This window comes from Pristiophorus japonicus, chromosome 13, assembly GCF_044704955.1.
Source record: "Pristiophorus japonicus isolate sPriJap1 chromosome 13, sPriJap1.hap1, whole genome shotgun sequence".
Lineage (NCBI taxonomy): Eukaryota > Metazoa > Chordata > Chondrichthyes > Pristiophoridae > Pristiophorus > Pristiophorus japonicus.
In genome coordinates, this window is record NC_091989.1 from 154,363,567 (window position 1) to 154,382,758 (window position 19,192).

Sequence of the window (19,192 nt, forward strand, 5' to 3'; positions counted from 1 at the left end):
CAAAGCTTAAACTCCCTGCCTTCACTGAAAGACAGGGACTGTCAGGATTCCTGGGACAAGTCTCTACATTCCCGGTGTCAGAACCGGTTAAAATGGGTTACCAGGAAGAATCGTTGGAACATCGATTTGTTATCACAACCAATCTGGACTGTAACTTGATGGCTAGAGACCTCCTCTACAAATTCCAGTTGCATTTGGAGTGTGGAGATGATGGGATTATTGTAAAACAGGGAACCCTTAAGCGGCAGTATTATACCACTAGAACCCCTCAGTGGTGGTCTCTGGACCTGCCGCAGACACCCTATCACGTGACCCTAGCATACGATCCCAGTGGAAAGAATCAGGACCTGCAGAACTTTTATCAGGATCACGAAGGGGAAGTGAAGGAAATTCTATTAAGGGCTAGAGTGACTGGACCGGAAGGGAAGGCAGATTTTGTGGAAATGGACAGCCCCCAACGGTGGCACCACATATTACTCGAAGTATTACCTCCCCACCACGCTAAAGATTTGGAAGTTATGGTGCGCCAGGCTATAGACGAGGCTGACCCTACCAGCCGGGATGTGCAAATTGTAAAACATGGCCGAACAGTCCAATTCCACGGGGACCCCGAGAAGGTCTTAACGACTCTGCAGCATCATACTGGCTCTGGCATACCTGACTATGTGGATCCTCATGTATGGGCAGAGGACCCCTCTCAAGTGGGTTATACTCCCATTGATCCGATTGAGATCCCAGTGCAGGGCAATGTGGACTGGCCCTCTATCCGACAGAACCCACTGAAATCACAGGCAATCCTAAACTGACCTTTCAGCACTGTACTGCAATTAATCCGGCCTGTTTTCTTACTGAGCCACCCCAAGATGAGGAAGAACCCAGTCATGATTGTTTATCTTTAATTCAAGAGGCCACATCAGTCAGGGAAGATTTAGTTGATGTACCAATTGAAGATCCAGACTGTATTATGTATGTTGACGGAAGTTCTTCTATTAATCCAGAAGGTACACGAATCTCAGGATACGCCATAGTGAACCAGGAGAATCAGGTCTTGGAATCTGCCGCTTTTGAAACCGCCTATTCTGCCCAACAAGCTGAACTATTCGCCCTCACCCGAGCCTGTATCTTGGCCAAAGACCTCAAAGTCAATATCTATACCGACTCTAGGTATGCCTTTGGGGTGGCCCATGATTTCGGACAATTATGGAAAAATAAGCAACTAGTATCTGATTTGTTGCAAGCCCTCATGTTCCCCAAGCACATTGCCGTTGTTAAATGTACCGCCCACACCACCGGAAAATCCCCGGTTGATATAGGGAACCACTGTGCTGACAAAGAGGCTAAACAGGCCTCTCGTGACCAACAGATGGTAGTGCCCAAAATGATGAGTCAGACTAAAAATCCTGCGAAGGATAATTTAGCCTCGGAAAAACCAATGCCAACCATCCAAGATGTTATTAAAGCACAGGAGGACGCTCCTGAAAAAGAAAAACTGTTGTGGAAAAATTATGGATGTACTTATGACAATGTTTCTAAACTCTGGACCACTCCCGCGGAACAGACTTGCATGTCTGACGAGTTGGCTCTATGGGTTATTGAATGTATGCATTTTGCTACTCATTGTGGAGCAAGGACCATGAGTGATACACTTTTGGCTACTTGGTAGCACCCTAGACTCCAGGCGCTCGCCCAGAACATCAGTAGTCATTGCCTGGTTTGCCAGCAACATAATCCAGGGAAGGGAGTCCCCTGTGATTGGGGTAAAACGCCCCTACCCGAAGGTCCCTTTGAGACATTTCAGTTGGACTACATTGAGTTGCAAAAAGTTCAGTGTTACAAATATGTGTTAGTAATAGTAGATGTGTTTAGCAGATGGATTGAAGCCTACCCTACCCTGGACAATAAGGCTCAAACTGTTGTTAAGGTGTTAATGAGGGAAATTGTTCCTAGATATGGTATCTCAGCTCGACTGATGGCCACCTATGTTCTTTCTCTGACTCAGGCTCTGCGACTAGCTCACAACCAGGTTCGAGAGGCTCACCTCGACCTCCCAGTTTTACCCGAATTGTCCCTCGTGGCACCAGGGAAGTATGGATTCGGAAGGATTAGAGCCACGATGAGAGGGGCCTTTTCAGGTGTTACTCACTACCCCCACTGCAGCCAAGGTTGAGGGGAAAAGTGCCTGGGTTCACCTGCACCACTGCAAGCTCACCACCCTCTAACGAACCTATTTTACTGGTTATTCTAATTCCTGTTTCTGTTCCAGATTTCCTCTTCTCCATAGCTGAACAAGGCCGTTGGCATCCTAATTGGAACGTGGACCAGTTTGAACTTTTACCCGTAGTGATAGACAGCCAGCTAAACCGACGGTGACCTGAGAAGAGAGACGGGAAAACTGAACTCTTTTAATCAGCAAAATAATTGGACTATTTATCTGAATCCTGAGCCATAAGATGAAACTGTGTCTTATTGCCACAGTCTGTATAATAATGTTGATATATGACAGTTTTGGCGCATGGGAGGGGAGACAGAGACGAGAGCTCCATGTAAACACCTTTTTGTACATGTCTTATGTTTATGCGCAAAATGGGAACTTTTCTAGATGTTGGGTGTATTCACATATCCCTATACATTCCAAAGGGGGAATTCCTTTGCGCCCTGTTCCACTAACCCTAACTGAGACTGTCAGATGGATTCAGAGCCAAACTATCACGAGAGGAGGGGGGCCAATACAATTAGTCAGACGTTCCAGGGATGGTACCAACCAACCTACGACCGTGGAAAGGAACCCCCATTCTTAGCCCTGACCAATAACCTCGGGGATTGGGAGGCCAACCGGGGACATATGTCTAACCCGAAATGACACCAGTAACAAGGGACATATCATAGGGTACAGCAAATGCCCAAACAGTCTCAACATCACCACAGGTGCACGAGTCATCATCCTCTCTCACCTTCCGAATAAAACAGGTGGAGGTTTGTGGGCCCAGTCCTGGGACCCGGAAGATGGACAGGGTCCTGTTATCTGGGATATGTGGTGCCATTTGTGCGGCAAGTACGTACCCTGGCGGAAGCACATGCCTCCAGCCGATACAAGCGAGCCATCACCCCCGCCGACAAGTTCTTTGGGGTCATGATGTTCCCAATCAGGATAGGATGTCTCATGGATGACGTACAGAACCTAGAGACGATATTGGAACAGATAGCTAACAATACTGCTGAAGCTCTGGAGGGCATCACAGCTGAAATGGTAGCAATAAGGACCGTAGCATTACAAAACCGAATGGCCCTCGATTACCTGTTAGCTGAGAAAGGGGGAACGTGTGCCCTGATAGGGTCTGAATGTTGCACTTACATTCCTGATAGTTCAGAAAACATAACCAATCTCGCTGATCACATAAGAAGGGAGGTGAAGAAGTTATCCACACCAGCAGAAGGATCTAGCTGGTTTGATTGGCTATCAGATGGATCTTGGAGATCCTATCTAATTGTTGGTTGCCTTAACCTTTGTTGTAAAGTAATGATGGCAAGGTTTGCAAACCCTCTTGTGGTCAAGGGCTCCCGAGTTATGATCCAACGAACTAAAGAACTACTCGACAATAACAACAATATGGATCAGGAAAGAGAGTGCGAATGACTGAATGCGATACTCCTGGAATAGTCACCAGGGTTATCATGGAATGATAAAAGGGGGGAATGTGAATGTTTAAAAATGTATAGAGACATTGAAGTTGAGAACGTGGGAATTGTATAGGGACAGTATAAGCTAACAAAGAATTCATGGAGGAATAGCCATGACATCTCAGACTCGAGACTGCGAAATGTTACAACACTAACACATATTGAAACAAAACCCACAGCTTGCAGAAAAACCTCACGGTCTTATTAAATCATGTTATTAACCTGAAACATTAACAGAAAGTCTTTGTTTAAAATCAGACCATACTTAGGTCGGCTTATGAGTGGACAAAGGGAAAGAGGGATCAAAAGGGATAGGCTGAACTAGGATGTCACTCTAGCCCTATCTTGTTATCTTTTGCCGAAAATGTATAACCGTCGTCCCTTTACAATGTAACGTCACTTTGTCCGTAGGAAGTGGGTGCGATCTATCAGAGTTGCATTCGTTCTCTCTGATAAGGTCCCCGATCGGGATTTGCTTTTTAAATAAAAGCTTGCTTTGTTTAAAGCACAATCGGTATTCGACTCAGTGATTTCACTGAACCAGATTGAGAGAAAAGAATCTACATTTACACCTCCACACTCACCTCCAACAATAAGTGTGAGGAGCTCATGGACTTCTTTCGCTCTAAAATTGAAGCCATCTGATCAGCTTTCCTTCCTTCCCCTAGCCCACCATGCCAAACTTCCTCTAAGGTTCCCCCCTGCCCTAGCCATGAACTCACATCTTTCTCCAGTTTCTCTCCGATCTCCCTTCATGACCTCTCTGCACTTGTCCTTGGGACCCACTTCCTGCTCCCTCGATCTTATTCCAACTAAACTGCTGACCACCCAACTTCCTTTTCTGTCTCCCATGTTAGCTGACATTGTTAACGACTCTCTCTCCTCAGGTACTGTTCCCCTCTCTAAATCTGCTGTCATCACCCCTCTCTTCAAAAAACAACCCTTGACCCCACTGTGCTTCCAAGCTACCGCCCCATGTCCAACCTCCATTTCCTCTCCAAAGTCCTTGAATGTGTTGTCACCTCCCAAAATCCTCCAAACAGGTTTCTGCCCTGCCACAGTACTGAACTAGCTCTCATCAAGGTCACAAATGAAATCTTTTGTGACTGCGATGAAGGTAAACTATCCCTCCACATCATTCTCAACCTGTCAACAGCCTTTGACACAGTTGACCACTCCATCCTCCTCCAACGCCTCTCCACCATCGTCCAGCTGGGTGGGACTGCACTTGCCTGGTTCCATTTTTATCTATCTAATCATAGCCAGAAAATCACCTGCAATGGTTTCTCTTCCCACTCCCGCATCGTTATCTCTGGGGTCCCCAAGGATCTAACCTTGTCCTCCCTCCTATTTCTCATCTATATGCTGCCCCTTAGCGATATCATCCGAAAACACAGCGTCAGTTTCCACATGTACGCAGACGACACCCAGCTCTACCTCACCACCACTTCTCTCGATCCCTTCATGGTCTTTAAGTTGTCAGATTGCTTGTCTGACATCTAGTATTGGATGAGCAGAAATTTTCTCTAATTAAATATTGGGAAGACCAAAGCCATTGTCCTCAATCCCCGCCACAAACTCCGTTCCCTCGCCACCAACTCCTGTTTTCGCTGGCCTCCTAATTTCTTTTTATGTGGCTCAGTGTCAAATTTGTGCCTTATAACACTCCTGTGAAGTGCCTTGGGCCGTTTTATTATGTTAAAGGTGCTATGTAAATACCAGTTGTTGTTATCATCAGCTCCTCTTCTTCAACAGCAAACTACAACAACTTGCATTTGTATAGCACTTAAACGTAGTAATACACTCAAGGCACTTCACATCAGCATTATCAAACAAAATATGATACTGACCCACATATTAGGACAGATGGCCAAAAGCTTGGTCAAAGAGTAAGGTTTTAAGGAGCATCTTGATTTTTAGCACCAGGTGAGCTATATTCTGATATCAGCTTCCAAATATAGGCTGCCGACAGCCAATATTACTACTCCACTAACTCCAATGACCAACTCAACTCCAGTTCATGATGTTAGACTGCCTGTCCGATAGTAAGTCATGAGTGAGTCAAAAATTCATCCAACTGTACAATGGGAATCTTACTATCATTGCTTTTAGTTTCTACCATACACTCTGCTGCTTTGGCACTGATTTAATTCACTCTGTGGTCACAACAATCATTTGCATTTATATAGCACCTTTAACATAGTAAGACATCTCAAGGCACTACACAGGAGTGCTATCAAACAAAATTTGGCACCGAGCCACATAAGGAGATATTACGACAGATGATGTTGGTTTTAAGGCATGTCTTAAAGGAGGAGAGAGGGGTAAAGAGGCAGTGAAGTTTGGTGTAAGACAGTTCAAATCCAACACCAAATATAGTTGCAACAAAATCCATTTATTGTGTTCGACCAAGTCTTTGGCACACACAATGTCTTTGAGCAGTAGACATACAAAGAAATAAACAATATTACCCCATGTTTTACTGGCTAGAAATGTAAACTTCGACAATCCCTTCTGTTATGTATGTAAATACTACCAATGTGTAAGACTTGCCACCAGGGGGCGCACCTGTGGAAGACCCAAGGGTCACCTGCACACCCTGGGCAAGCAGGTATAAAAGGCAGACTACCATGCTGCCTCCTCACTCTGGAGTTACAATAAAGAGACCAAGGTCACAACAGTTTGAACTTCAGATGTGTAGAGTCTTGTAGAGTTATTCTAAACATAACAATTGGTGACGAGTAACAGATCACGAACTTTCATGCAGTTATGGCTGCCATTGGTATTCTTGAGAGATTTGTTGGGGGTGATGATTGGGAAGCCTTCGTTGAGCGTCTTGACCAGTACTTCATGGCCAACGAGCTGGAAAAGGAAGAAACCGCGGTCAAGCACAGGGCGATTTTCTTCACCGTTTGCAGGTCCACGATATATAGCCTCATGAAAAATCTGCTAGCACTGACGAAACCAACGGAGAAGACATATGAAGAGCTGTGCAAGCTGGTTCGGGAACACCTCAAGCCGAAGGAGAGCATCTTGATGGCCAGGTATTGCTTTTATACGCACCATCACTCCGAGGGCCAGGACGTGGCGAGCTATGTCACCGACCTAAGACGCCTTGCGGGACCGTGCGTATTTGCTGGATTTTTGGGGGAAGTGTCGCAGGACTTTTTCATGCTTGGAATCAGCCACGAGGTCATTCTTCGCAAACTGCTGTCTGCCAAATCCCTAGATCTGAGCAAGGCCATCACGATAGCCCAGACTTTTTATGTCCACGAACGATAACACCAAACAGATATCATTGCAGCATCGGAACTCACCGGTAAGCACTGTGCACAAAATAACGCCTTCAGCAGGCAGAACTGTACATGACAGGGCCTACACGCCTGCAGAGGCCAGACCTAGGATGACTCAAAGCCCGCTGTGGGATGTGAATGTGAATCCATTAGCACCATGTTGGCGCTGCGGGGGTAAATATCGAGCCCATCAATATCGATTCAAGCACTACGTGTGCAAGGGCTGTAGAACAATGGGGCACCTTCAGCAAATGTGCAGACGCGCTGCGACTCACCACGTGGCAGAGTCGGCAGAAGATGATCGATCTGGCGCGGATCAAGCTGAACGAGTAAGAGAGGCAACTCAACCCGAGGCTGAAGAGGAAGTGTATGGGGTACACAACTTCACCACCAAAAGCCCTCCGATAATGTTAAAAGTCAAATTAAACGGCATTCCAGTTTCCATGGAATTGGACATGGGGGCGAGTCAGTCAATTATGAACCAGAAGACTTTTGAGAAACTGTGGGGCAACAAGGCATAAAGGCCAAAACTAAGCCCGATCCACACCAAGCTGCACATTTACACCAAAGAGCTCATACCAGCCACTGGCAGTGCGGCAGTGAAGGTATCGTACGATGGAGCTGCATGATTTACCACTATGGATTGTACCAGGCGATGGCCCAACGCTGTTCGGCAGAAGCTGGCTAGGAAAGATCCGATGGAACGGGATGACATCAAAGCATTGTCTTTGGAGGATGACGCCTTGTGCGCCCAAGTGCTAAACAAATTCCCGTCGTTATTCGAGCCAGGCATCGGCAACTTCACAGGCACCAAAGTGCATATCCATCTAGTCCCTGATGCACAACCCATTAATCACAAGGCCCGAGCGATTCCATACATGATGCGAGAGAAAGTCGAGATCGAGCTGGACAGACTTCAACAAGAGGGGATCATATCGCCAGTCGAGTTCAACGAGTGGGCCAGTCCAATTGTTTCGGTGTTGAAAAGCGACAGGACTCCCCCAAGTTCACCCCCTGTGGTCAATGTGTGCATTTCTCAAGTATATACAGTATCGCAGTGTTGTTACATGAAGGTTACATACATGACATCACCTCCCCACCCCCAACGTCTTATTGGGATCACAGGTTAACACTTTCGGGTAGTCTGCGCTCCCTCGTGAAGCGCCGCAGTTGGGGCTCTGGCTGTTGAGCCTTGGCCTGCGTGTCTGTCCCCTGTGGTGATTCCGGCCTGTCCGGGCTGACCGCAGGGACTGTGCATGATGCTGAATGTTCTTGTTGCTCGTTCACTGGCGGTGGTGTGAATACCATCTCATGATCTTCCTCAGGTTCCTCAGATTCTATGCTGAACCTTTTTTTTTACTTGGTCCAGATGCTTGAGGCATATCTGCCCATTGTTAAGTTTAACCACGATGACCCTATTCCCCTCTTTGTCTATTGCAGTACCTTCAAGCCATTTGGGCCCCAAAGCGTGATTGAGAACAAATACGGGGTCACCAATTTCTATACATCTCCCCCTTGAATTACGGTCATGGTACTCATTTTGGGACTGATGCTTGCCTTCAACAATGTCGGACAAGACAGGATGAATGAGGGACAGCCGAGTTTTGAGTGTACGTTTCTTAAGGAGCTCCGCGGGCGGGACCCCCGTGAGTGAGTGTAGTTGGGACCTATAGGCCAGCAGGAGGCGCAATAGGCGGCATTGAAGGGAGGAACCTTGAATCCTGAGCATGCCTTGTGTTATGATTTGGACCACACGTTCCGCCTGGCCATTGGAGGCCGGCTTGAACGGTGCTGTCCTGACATGGTTGATGCCATTACCCGACATGAACTCCCGGAATTCGTAGCTAGTGAAACATGGGCCATTATTGCTAACAAGGATGTCCGGCAAACCGTGGGTCGCAAAGACCGCATGTAGACTCTCCACAGTGGTGGATGTCATGCACGAATTCAAAATGATGCACTCCATCCATTTCAAGTACGCATCAACCACGATGAGAAACATTTTCCCCATGAACGGACCCACGTAGTCTACGTAAATGCGTGACCATGGCCTGGTGGGCCAGGGCCACGGGCTGAGCGGGGCCTCCATGGGGGCATTTCCCAGCTGAGCACTCGTCGTGCACCTGCGAACACAGTGTTCCAGGTCTGAATCAATTCCCGGACACCAGACGTGTGACCGGGCAATGGCCTTCATCAGCACGATGCCTGGGTGCTCACTGTGGAGTTCCCTGATGAAAGCTTCCCTGCCCCTCTGGGGCATGACTATCCAGCTGCCCCATAGTAGGCAGTCGGCTTGGATGGAGAGCTCATCCATCTGCCTGTGAAACGGTCTGACCTCCTCAGGGCATGCTCCGTGTGCGGGCGCCCAATCCCCAGTCAGGACACATTTCTTAATGAAAGATAGGAGGGGATTTCTGTTGGTCCAGATTTTGATCTGGCGGGCTGTGATGGGGTAGCCTGCGCTGTCAAAGGCATCAAAGGCCATGACCATCTCAGCGCTTTGCTCCGCTGCCCTCTCAGTGGTGGCCAGTGGAAGCCTGCTGAGCGCGTGAGCACAATTTTCAGTGCCCGGCCGATGCCGGATGGTGTCGTCATAAGCAGCCAGCGTGAGAGCCCATCGTTGTTTGCGAGCTGACGCATTGGCATTGACAGCCTTGCTGTCTGATAACAGGGATGTTAATGGCTTGTGGTCCGTCTCTAATTCGAACCTCCTGCCAAAAAGGTACTGGTGTATCTTTTTCACCCCATAGACACATGTGGGTGCTTCCTTCTCAACCATCCCATATCCACGTTCTGCTTGAGAGCGCGACCTGGAGGCATAAGCCACAGGTTGGAGTTGCCCCTCAGCATTGTACTGCTGCAACACGCACCCAACCCCATAGGACGATGCATCACATGTCAGAACCAATTTTTTACAGGGGTTCTACAAGGTCAACAACTTACTTGAACAGAGTAGGTTACGCGCCCGATTGAAAGCCCGTTCTTGACAGTCCCCCCAAAACCAATCGCAACCCTTACTCAGGAGCACGTGTAGCGGCTCCAATAATGTGCTTAAGTTCGGCAGAAAGTTCCCGAAATAGTTCCAGAGTCCCAGAAATGAACGCAACTCCGATGTGTTGCAGGGCCTGGGCGCTCGTCGAATCGCCTCTGTTTTGGATTCGGTAGGCCGAATCCCGTCTGCAGCAACCCTCCTGCCTAGAAACTCGACTTCGGGAGCCAAAAACACACACTTAGGTTTGGATTCGTCGGCCAGTTCTTGGGTCATGTAGGCTGAAGTGAGGTCCAACTTGGTGAACAGCTTGCCATCTGCCAGCGTGGCAAAAAGATCCTCCGCTCTCGGAAGCGGGTATTGGTCTTGTAGGGACACCCGGTTGATAGTGGCCTTGTAGTCGCCACAGATCCTGACCGAGCCATCCGCTTTTCAGACGGGAACAATGGGGCTGGCCAAATCGCTGAATTCAACGGGCAAGATGATGCCCTCTCTCAGCAAACGGTCCAATTCGCTTTCAATTTTCTCCCGCATCACATACGACACAGCTCTGGCTTTGTGGTGCACTGGTCTGGCGTCCGGGGTGATGCGAATCACTACTTTGGTACCTTTGAACTTCCCGACGCCAGGTTGAAATAGCGACTCAAATTGTAGTAGGACCTGTGAGCATGAACTTCGCTCCACAGATGACACTGCGTGCACATCCCCCCATTTCCAGTTCATCTCAGCTAACCAGCTCCTCCACAACAGTGCGGGACCATTGCCCGGGACAATCCAGAGCGGTAGCCGGTTCACTGATCCATTGTGTGTGACAGCTAATGTTGCACTGCCTAGCACTGGAATGATTTCTTTGGTGTACATCCGTAATTGAGTCTCAAAGCGTTCTAGTTTGGGTCTGCTGGCTTTGAGTGGCCATAGCTTTTTGAATTGTTGAACGCTCATGAGTGACTGGCTGGCCTCCGTGTCCAGCTCCATGCGTACTGGGATGCCATTTAATAGGACCTTCAACATCATAGGTGGCGTTTTGGTATATGAGCTGTGAATGTTTGCCACATGAACCCGCTGAACTTCAGCATCCATTGATTTGCCCCACGCGTCATCCTGTCTCACAGACCCCTCTTCTGGTCCATCCGCCTCGTAAATTAGCCTGGTCGCAGGCTTCCTGCACATTCTGGCTAAATGGCCACTGAGGTTACAATTTCTGCAGGCGAACTGTTGAAACCTGCAAGTCCTAGCAGCATGTCTGCCCCCACACCTCCAGCATGAACTGAGATTCCCATTGTTGTGAACAAAAGAGCTGTTACCAGGCATTCCTCACTGATTGTCCCTTTGACTGCTCTTCAGCACCCTGTTAGTGGGTGTCAATGGCCCCATCCCAGAACGCATTGTCCACTGGGATGGCGTAAATGTCTGTTCAGCCTGCCATTGTCTGTGTTGAAAACCTGTTCTGGGGTCTATTGCTGCCTGGGGTGTGTCGAACTGCCCTTGCCTGCTTGCTGGGCTCTGAGTCGCGTTTATGATATTAACCCCCTGATCCATCGCCACGTTGGAGTCAGGGTTGCGCGCGTATATTATCTTGGTTTCCTCCTCCCCCGCCATAAAAGTCTGAGCCAGCAATGCCGCCGCTTCCAAGGTCAAGTCCTTGGTCTCGATTAACTTTCTTAAAATCCCGGCATGACCGATGCCTCAATAAAGAAGTCCCTTAGCATCTCCCCCTGCAGGCGTCTGTGAACTTAGAGGCTGGCCAAGCGCCGGAGGTTTGCAACGAAGTCCGGTATGCTCTGTCCTTCCCAACGTTGATGGGTATAAAATCTGTGTTGGGCCATGTGTATGCTGCTCGCTGGTTTCAGGTGCTCACTGATTAGCTTGCTGAGCTCTTCAAAGGTTTTGTCCGCCGGCTTCTCGGGTGCTAGCAGGTCTTTCATGAGCGCGTAAGTCTTAGATCCACAGCTGGTCAGTAGATGAGCCCTTCGCTTGTAGGCCGCTGCATCTCCCAGCCAGTCCTTCATGACAAAGCTCTGCTGAAGCCTCTCAATGAAATCCTCACCAACACAGTACCATTCCTCTGTGCTACCGATGGCCATTCTCATGGGTTGTTGATTCCTGTTTCTCATCGCCACTGTAAGGTCCTTACACAATACCACAAATCCACATGAGGCATATTCTATGGATAAGGTCACTCTGTGACCTGCACCTTTATTCACAGGACCAAGAAGTGATGACCCTGTGTGGGATCTCCCTTTATATACCTGGATAACCAGGTGAGGAGTGTCTCCCACAAGTTCATCCCCTGTGGTCAATGTGTGCATTTCTCAAGTATATACAGTAGTGCAGTGTTGTTACATGAAGGTTACATACATGACACACAGCTCCTCATATGACTTATCTGTGGGTTTCACCGGAGCCAGAAGATTCTTCATGAGGCTGTAGGTCGGTGCTCCGCAGACCGTAAGGAGGACCACTCTCCTTTTTGCAGCACTTCCTTCTCCGTCCAGCTCGTTGGCTACAAAGTACTGGTCTGGCCATTCGACATAGGTTTCCCAGTCTTCACCCTCTGAGAACTTCTCCAGGATGCCCACGGTTTGCTGCATCTTTGCGTTGGATTCGTATTCTCGTCGCCAGTTATTGTGTTCCTAACACAGATGAGGCTGCACACAGGGAGGTTAAAGTAACAGTGACCTCAGTCTTTATTAAGACACTCAAGAGTGAGGAACAGGCCTTAGGGGCCGGCTTATATACAGTGCTCCCAAGGGGAGCACTGTATATAAGCCGGCCTTCAGGGGATGCACTCCCTGGTGGCGGAACATGGGAGTGCATGCTTTACAGATGCACAACAAACAAGACCCCTGGAAATGCGATATTTCCTAGAAAAAAAAGATATCAACTTGTTTATCATCTAGGATGTAACTAATTATCCTGAGCTTCATTATCTGGATTCCTATCTCATGTCTGCCTTGGCTATCTCGTTTCACATTGTGCCCACAGAAATAAGTCAACAGGCACAAATCACTCATCCTGCAACCCACATTCTGCACCTCAGCAGAAGTTAAATAGCACAATCAGCTGAATTGTACCCTAACATATTAAATCCTAAAGCACTCAAGGAATTAACAAATGTAAACATTTCATTATATCTAGCTACAGTAAAAATCTACAAGTTATCTGTAAGTAAAAATAAAACAAAAACTTTAATCATATGCAATTAAACTAAATCCTAATCCTACGTATATATGTATATAAGAATAGATTATCTTACATTAGGGAGAGAATTCCAGAGCTTAGTGCTGAGGCAGTTGAAGGCATAGCCGCCAATGTAGGAATGATGAAAATCAGAGCTGCGCAGAAGGTCAGAATTGGAGGAGTGTAGAGATCGCGGAGGGTTGTAGGGCTGGAGGAGAGGTGGGCGTCGGAGGGACTGGAGTGCATCATCACCCCCGGCAACCAAATTTTAATTTGATTAAAGGTTTTACACTAGTCTTAAATTGTTAATTTGTGGGTTCTAGTGCCCTTGTCAAAGGGGGCATTTGATTTAAGTATCAACAAAATAGTTGTAGGGCTAGAGGAGGTTACAGAAATAGGGAGGCGTGAGGTGATAGAGGGATTTGAAAATAAGGATGAGAATTTAAAAACTGAGGCGTTGCCAGACCGGGAACCAATGTATATCAGCAAGCACAGGGGTGATGGTTGAGCAGGATCTGGTGTGAGTTAGAAGACGGACAGCAAAGTTTTGAATGAACTCTAGTTTACAGAGGATGCAAGGTGGGAGGCCGGCCAGGGGTGCACATTGACTGAGCAAGACCATGCAACCACAAACTCCAATCTGTCAAAAACTCAGCTTCTAATGTCCTGCTCCACATTAATTCTCATTCACCACCTCCCCCATCCTCATGGATCTACATTGGTACCTTAAACCAATGTACTAAATTTTGAATCCTTGTTCCCATTTAAATTCTTCCTTGGTATCACACTCCCCCACCCATCAGCTCTGCAACATCCCGAAGCCTGATATCCCCTTCTTCCGCTTACAGTCCACTGGCTCTGGCTTTTGTGCCTCTTCCTCTCCCTTCAATCCATTATTGATGGAAGAGTGTTCATTTACCTTTGCCTAACTCTGTGGAACTCTCTCCCCACACTTTTCCAGCTCTCTACTTCTCAACCTTTAAAAATGTTTCATTTTTCGAACAAGCTGTCAGAAGAGACAACAGAAGCTAAATTTATTTACACTAGAGATGACTGAGAGATGAGCTTATTGAAGTACTCAAGTTTCTTAATGATAGTGAAAGAAAGACTTGCATTTATATAGTGCCTTCCACAACTTCAGGACTTCCCAAATTGCTTTACAACCAATGAAGCACGTTTAGAGTGTAAGCCGTTGTTGTAATTAACAAGCTGAACCCTGAAAATCCAATTACCACAGCCCGTGGGTTGAAGATCACACAGAGCGGGATCACATTTTGGAACGGACATCCCAGGGAGGCATTTATAACATCAATAACTTTAAGGGTGTGTTGGATAGTCATTTGTGGTAAAAATCAATTGAGTGATATAGTTAGCGAACTGTGTATTCTATTTTTGAACTCAGTGGCTGGCCAGATGAACTTTTCCGGTGATTTCCTACATTGTTTGCCAAACGGAGGTCCCAATCATGCAACGTGCCTTGCAACAAGTCATTACATCCTAGAAACTTGTTCTGTTGTTGCTGTATGACTTGATAATGAATGATGATGCAGTTTTAGTTTTCACGTGATAGTCTAGTCTTTGATCAAGCTATCTGGAATTTCTCAAATGTAATGCAGGCACCAAAAGTCATTTTTGTTGTTTCCCCTCCCTTCCTCTCATATTCTAAGATATTTGTAGCTGCAGATAAGGTTTTTAATGAACCTTCCCAATCAGCAAAACTCAAACCATGATCCCTCCCCTGACTCCTCCCCCTGAAGGGTTTAGTCTTGGGTAAAAACAAATTGGGAATCCTATCTCCAAATATTCCACCCGCAGGCCGCCAGTAAAGAGCCTTTTAAAAACAGAGAGGGTATATTTTTGATTGTGATAATTTTCCGGTGGTGCTGCTGGTCTATCTTTAAGAGACTGAGCGCCGTGTTGCTCCGCCAGTATCCCGAGGTGCCCTGCAGCCAGGCGATTGGTGGGCTGGAGCTGCTGGGAGCTGGAGCCGCGCCGGGCGCGTCTGGTTGCTGATCCGGGCTCGGTGGAGCTGCCGCGGGGCAACAACATGTCGCTCGGGCTCGTTCAAGTGCTTCGGGCTGCCTGACTTGGTCCCAACCGGTTTCTCGCCCATTCTGGCCGGAACGATGAGGTACCGTTGTCCGACCGCTTTCTGTTGTGTTAATCTATCCATGCCGCAGTGCTTTGGGTTCTCGGCTGGAATCATTGCGATGCAAAGTATCCCCCCTGCTTGAGTGATGCCGTGCGGCCCCCCCGGGCTGGCCCCACCGACCCTGGGCCCAGCTCCCACCCATCCGCTGCCCTGCTCGAACTGCTCACTGAGCTGCGGCTGTAGTGATTGTGCAATCCTAAATTCATTAACTCGGTCCAGTGTCACTTTAATGCACCACAAACCGAAGTAGGAGGTTCAGAAACTGTGTTTTTAAAAAATTATAATCTCAGTTTTGTGGTCCTACCGTAGCGCGTGTGTGAAGATTTCTGTTGATTTATGCAGGTCTGTCACAGAATGTTATACGGCGATAGTAATTGTAGATTTAGCTGCTTGCATTTCCTGCATTGCAGTCTCCTGATGAATTTAAATCTTTTTTTTTAACCTAAAATGTTGATTATCCAGTAATTTGAATGAAGCAAATTGGGAATTTAATGCTTAAAACGAAAGTAAAAGCCCATGGGATCCCAAGCAAAGTGACAAGTTGGATCCAAAATTGGCTCCGAGGCAGGAAGCAAAGGGCGTTTTTGTGCCTGGAAAGCTGTTTCCACAAAGCTCCGTACTAGGTCCCTTGCTTTTTATGGTGTATATATCCATGATTTAAACTTGAATACAGTTGGTATGATTAAGAAGTTCACAGATGATACAAAAATTGGTCGTGTTGTTGAAAATGAAGAAGAAGAAAGCTGTAGACTGTAGGAATATATCAATGGATTGTCAGGTGGGCAGAACAGTGGCAAATGGCATTCAGTCTGGAGAAGTGTGGGATAATGCATTTGGGCAGGGCTAACAAGGCAAGGGAATACACAATAAATGGTAGGACACTGAAGTGTAGAGGAATAGTGGGACCTTGGAGTGCATGTCCACAGATCCCTGAGGATAGCAGGACAGGTAGATAAGGTGGTTAAGACATATGGGATACGTTCCTTGATTAGCCGAGGCATAGAATACAAGAACAGGGAGGTTATGCTTGAACTGTGTAAAACACTAGTTAGGCCACAGCTGGTCTACTGTGTGCAATTCTGGTCACCACATTACAGGAAAGATGTGATCACACTTGAGGGTACAGAGGAGATTCATAAGGATGTTGCCTGAACTGGAGAATTTTAGTTGTGAGGAAAGATTCGATAGGCTGGGGTTGTTTTCTTTGGAACAGAGGAGACTGAAGGGAGACCTAATTGAGGTGTATAAAATTGAGGGGCCTAGATAAAGTGGATAGGAAGGACCTATTTCCCTTAGCAGAGGGGTCAATAACTAGGGGCATAGATTTAAAGTAATTCAGAGGTTTAGAGGAGATTTGAGAATTTTTTTTCACCGAGGGTTGTGATGGTCTGGAACTCACTGCCTGAAAGGGTGGTAGAGGCAGAACCCTCACCACATTTAAAATGTACTTGGATATGCACTTGTATTGTAACCTGCAAGGCTACGGACCAAGAGCTTGAAAGTGGGATAAGGCTGTATAGCAATTGGTCGGCCGGTACAGAAACGATGGGCTGAATGGCCTCCTGTGCTGTAAATTTCTATGGTTCTATGAAAACTGAATCATCAGATAGTTGGTACCAAGTAACTTTAAAAGAAGTAGACTGTATTTATTTTGTCCTATTGTACTCAGAGTTTCCTGGATCCTGAATGAAAGGAATGTAGTTAAACATGTTTTTATCTGATTATAGGGATGAAATTACCTTAAGATCACCACCTTAAATGTTTGTGTAACAGATGAGGGAATTATATTTGAGCTTAAATGCAAGATATTTAGGACAGAGGACAATTTGAGGTAGAATTTCCACTACTTTTATCAGCGCAATCTGTTTGAAATGGGCCGAACCAGTGCAAAAGATCGGAATTTTAAATGTAAGTTATGTCACATGTAAATTAAGTTTCCATGATCTTTAACGCTGGTTTAAAATTAATTTTGCCCAGACAGCCCCACCCACAAAAATGGCCACCCCCCCACCCCAGGTTGAAATAATTGTGCCCGTTTGCTGTTTGAGGAGGGTCTTTAATTTAAGCTGGTTTCCTTGGGTACACAGGCACTAGTAGGCAAGTTTTATTACATATTAAAATAATATTTCACGAAGAAACTGACTACTATACCCCAATGAAACTAGTAAATTGTTCAATATAGTTTTTTTTAAGTCAGCGTCAGTTATTTTAAATCAGGTTACTCCGAGATGGAGGATTAGACACTCCTAATAAAAATGCTTATTTTTTTGTGATGAACTCCATTTTCATCTATTAATAAAACTGCACCTGGTTACCGCTTTTAAATACGTCAAAGAATATTTTTGAATGCAAAGGAAGAAAAACTATTATTTTCTGTTACGTGGTCCGACTGCGCTGATTCATGAAAGATGTATGTGGTTATGCTAATGCATTTTAGCGGAATCTTGAACTGCAATTTGTGCCCAATTTTCTGATTGCCCTCAAATCAGAAACTTGCCCCCTTTGTTTCGCACACAAGATTGAGATGCAGTACCAGAGTTGGTGATTTTGAAACTGACGCCATGTCAATATTTGAGTATTAGTTGGCTAAGTAATGGAAGGAGAGGACAATAATGAGATATGGGAACATGGCAGGCACAAAATATGAGGATGACTGCTTGCATGGAGGATAAACACCAACAGGGACTGGTTGGGCTGTTTCAGTGTTGTAATTTCTATGTAATCATATAACAATATATTTTAGCATTTAAAACTTTATACACCATAAGCAATAGTTGCACATTTAGGTGTCAGCCTTGGCTCAGTGGTAGCACTCCTGCTTTTGGGTCAGAAAGTTGTGGGTTCAAACCCTATCCCATTCTACAGCCTCTCAAATTTATGTGTGGTAGTGAGTTTCATGTTCCAACCACCCTGAGTAAAGAAATTTCTCCCTATTTCCCTATTGGATTGATTAGTAACTATCTTGTATTCTTTCCTTTGGTAACCAATGAAGCAAAATACTTGTTAAGCATTCCTGCCAATTTCTGCTTAACCTTTATTAACTCCCTATCCCCTCTGGGTCCCACCTCGCACTTAACAACATATCGAATGGTATTGTAAGAATCACATAGAATATACAGCACAGAAACAGGTCATTTAGCCCAAGTAGTCTGTGCTGGCGTTTATATTCCATCTCACTTGTCTCAGCCTTTCAGCATATCTTCCCATTCCCTTTTCTCTCATGTACTTGTCTAATTTTCTTTTGAAAGCGTCCAAGCTATTTGCCCCAACTGTCTCCTGTGGTAGCAAGTTCCACATTCTAACCTTATGTGGTCCATTTTTTATGTATCGGCTTTATTATTGTCTCCATGGAAACTTCACAAATTCATAATATGAAAGTTAATTATCATGACATGAGTTCTTTTTGGAGACCAATAACTATTTGTGTGCTAACATTTTCAGATGAGTACACCAGCCATACGAATGGCTTACATTTTGTACACTTGCCAGTGGTACCCTTTGTACCATGTAATGCAGAGATATTAAGGAAGTTATGAAGAGCTCTTTGAATTTGCTTTGCATTCTTAAATGTTCTGCTGACATGCACAGCCAGATTTAAATCTAGTGTCCCAGAATTAATACTTTATACCTACACTGAAAAAGTGAGTGTGCATTTTTCTGCTCTGCGCATATGTCAGAGGATTGTTTTCTTTTCCTTCCTCTCTCATTCCTCTTCCTTTCTCCCTCTTCCCCCCCCCCCCCCCCCATCACCCAAAGCTGGTAGTGTCTTCCCCCACATGTGGGCTTGGAGAGAGGCTTATAAGACTCCCAAGTTTAGCTCTGTAAATATAGCTAATGCAAAAGAAAAAGTGGAAGGACTCTAGAGGTAGCACCGATCACTAATTTGACCAAACCTATAGA

At 46.2% G+C, this 19,192-nt stretch overlaps 1 protein-coding gene across 1 annotated transcript in view; it reads left to right on the forward strand.

Annotated features, from left to right (window-relative positions):
• Positions 1-15,130: 15,130 nt before the first annotated feature.
• def8 (differentially expressed in FDCP 8 homolog) overlaps positions 15,131-19,192 on the forward strand; it is an 83,342-nt gene continuing 79,280 nt past the window's right edge. The window contains exon 1 of the mRNA XM_070898164.1: positions 15,131-15,271. The gene's annotated coding sequence lies outside the window, so the exon portion shown is untranslated. The remainder of the gene's footprint in view (positions 15,272-19,192) is intronic.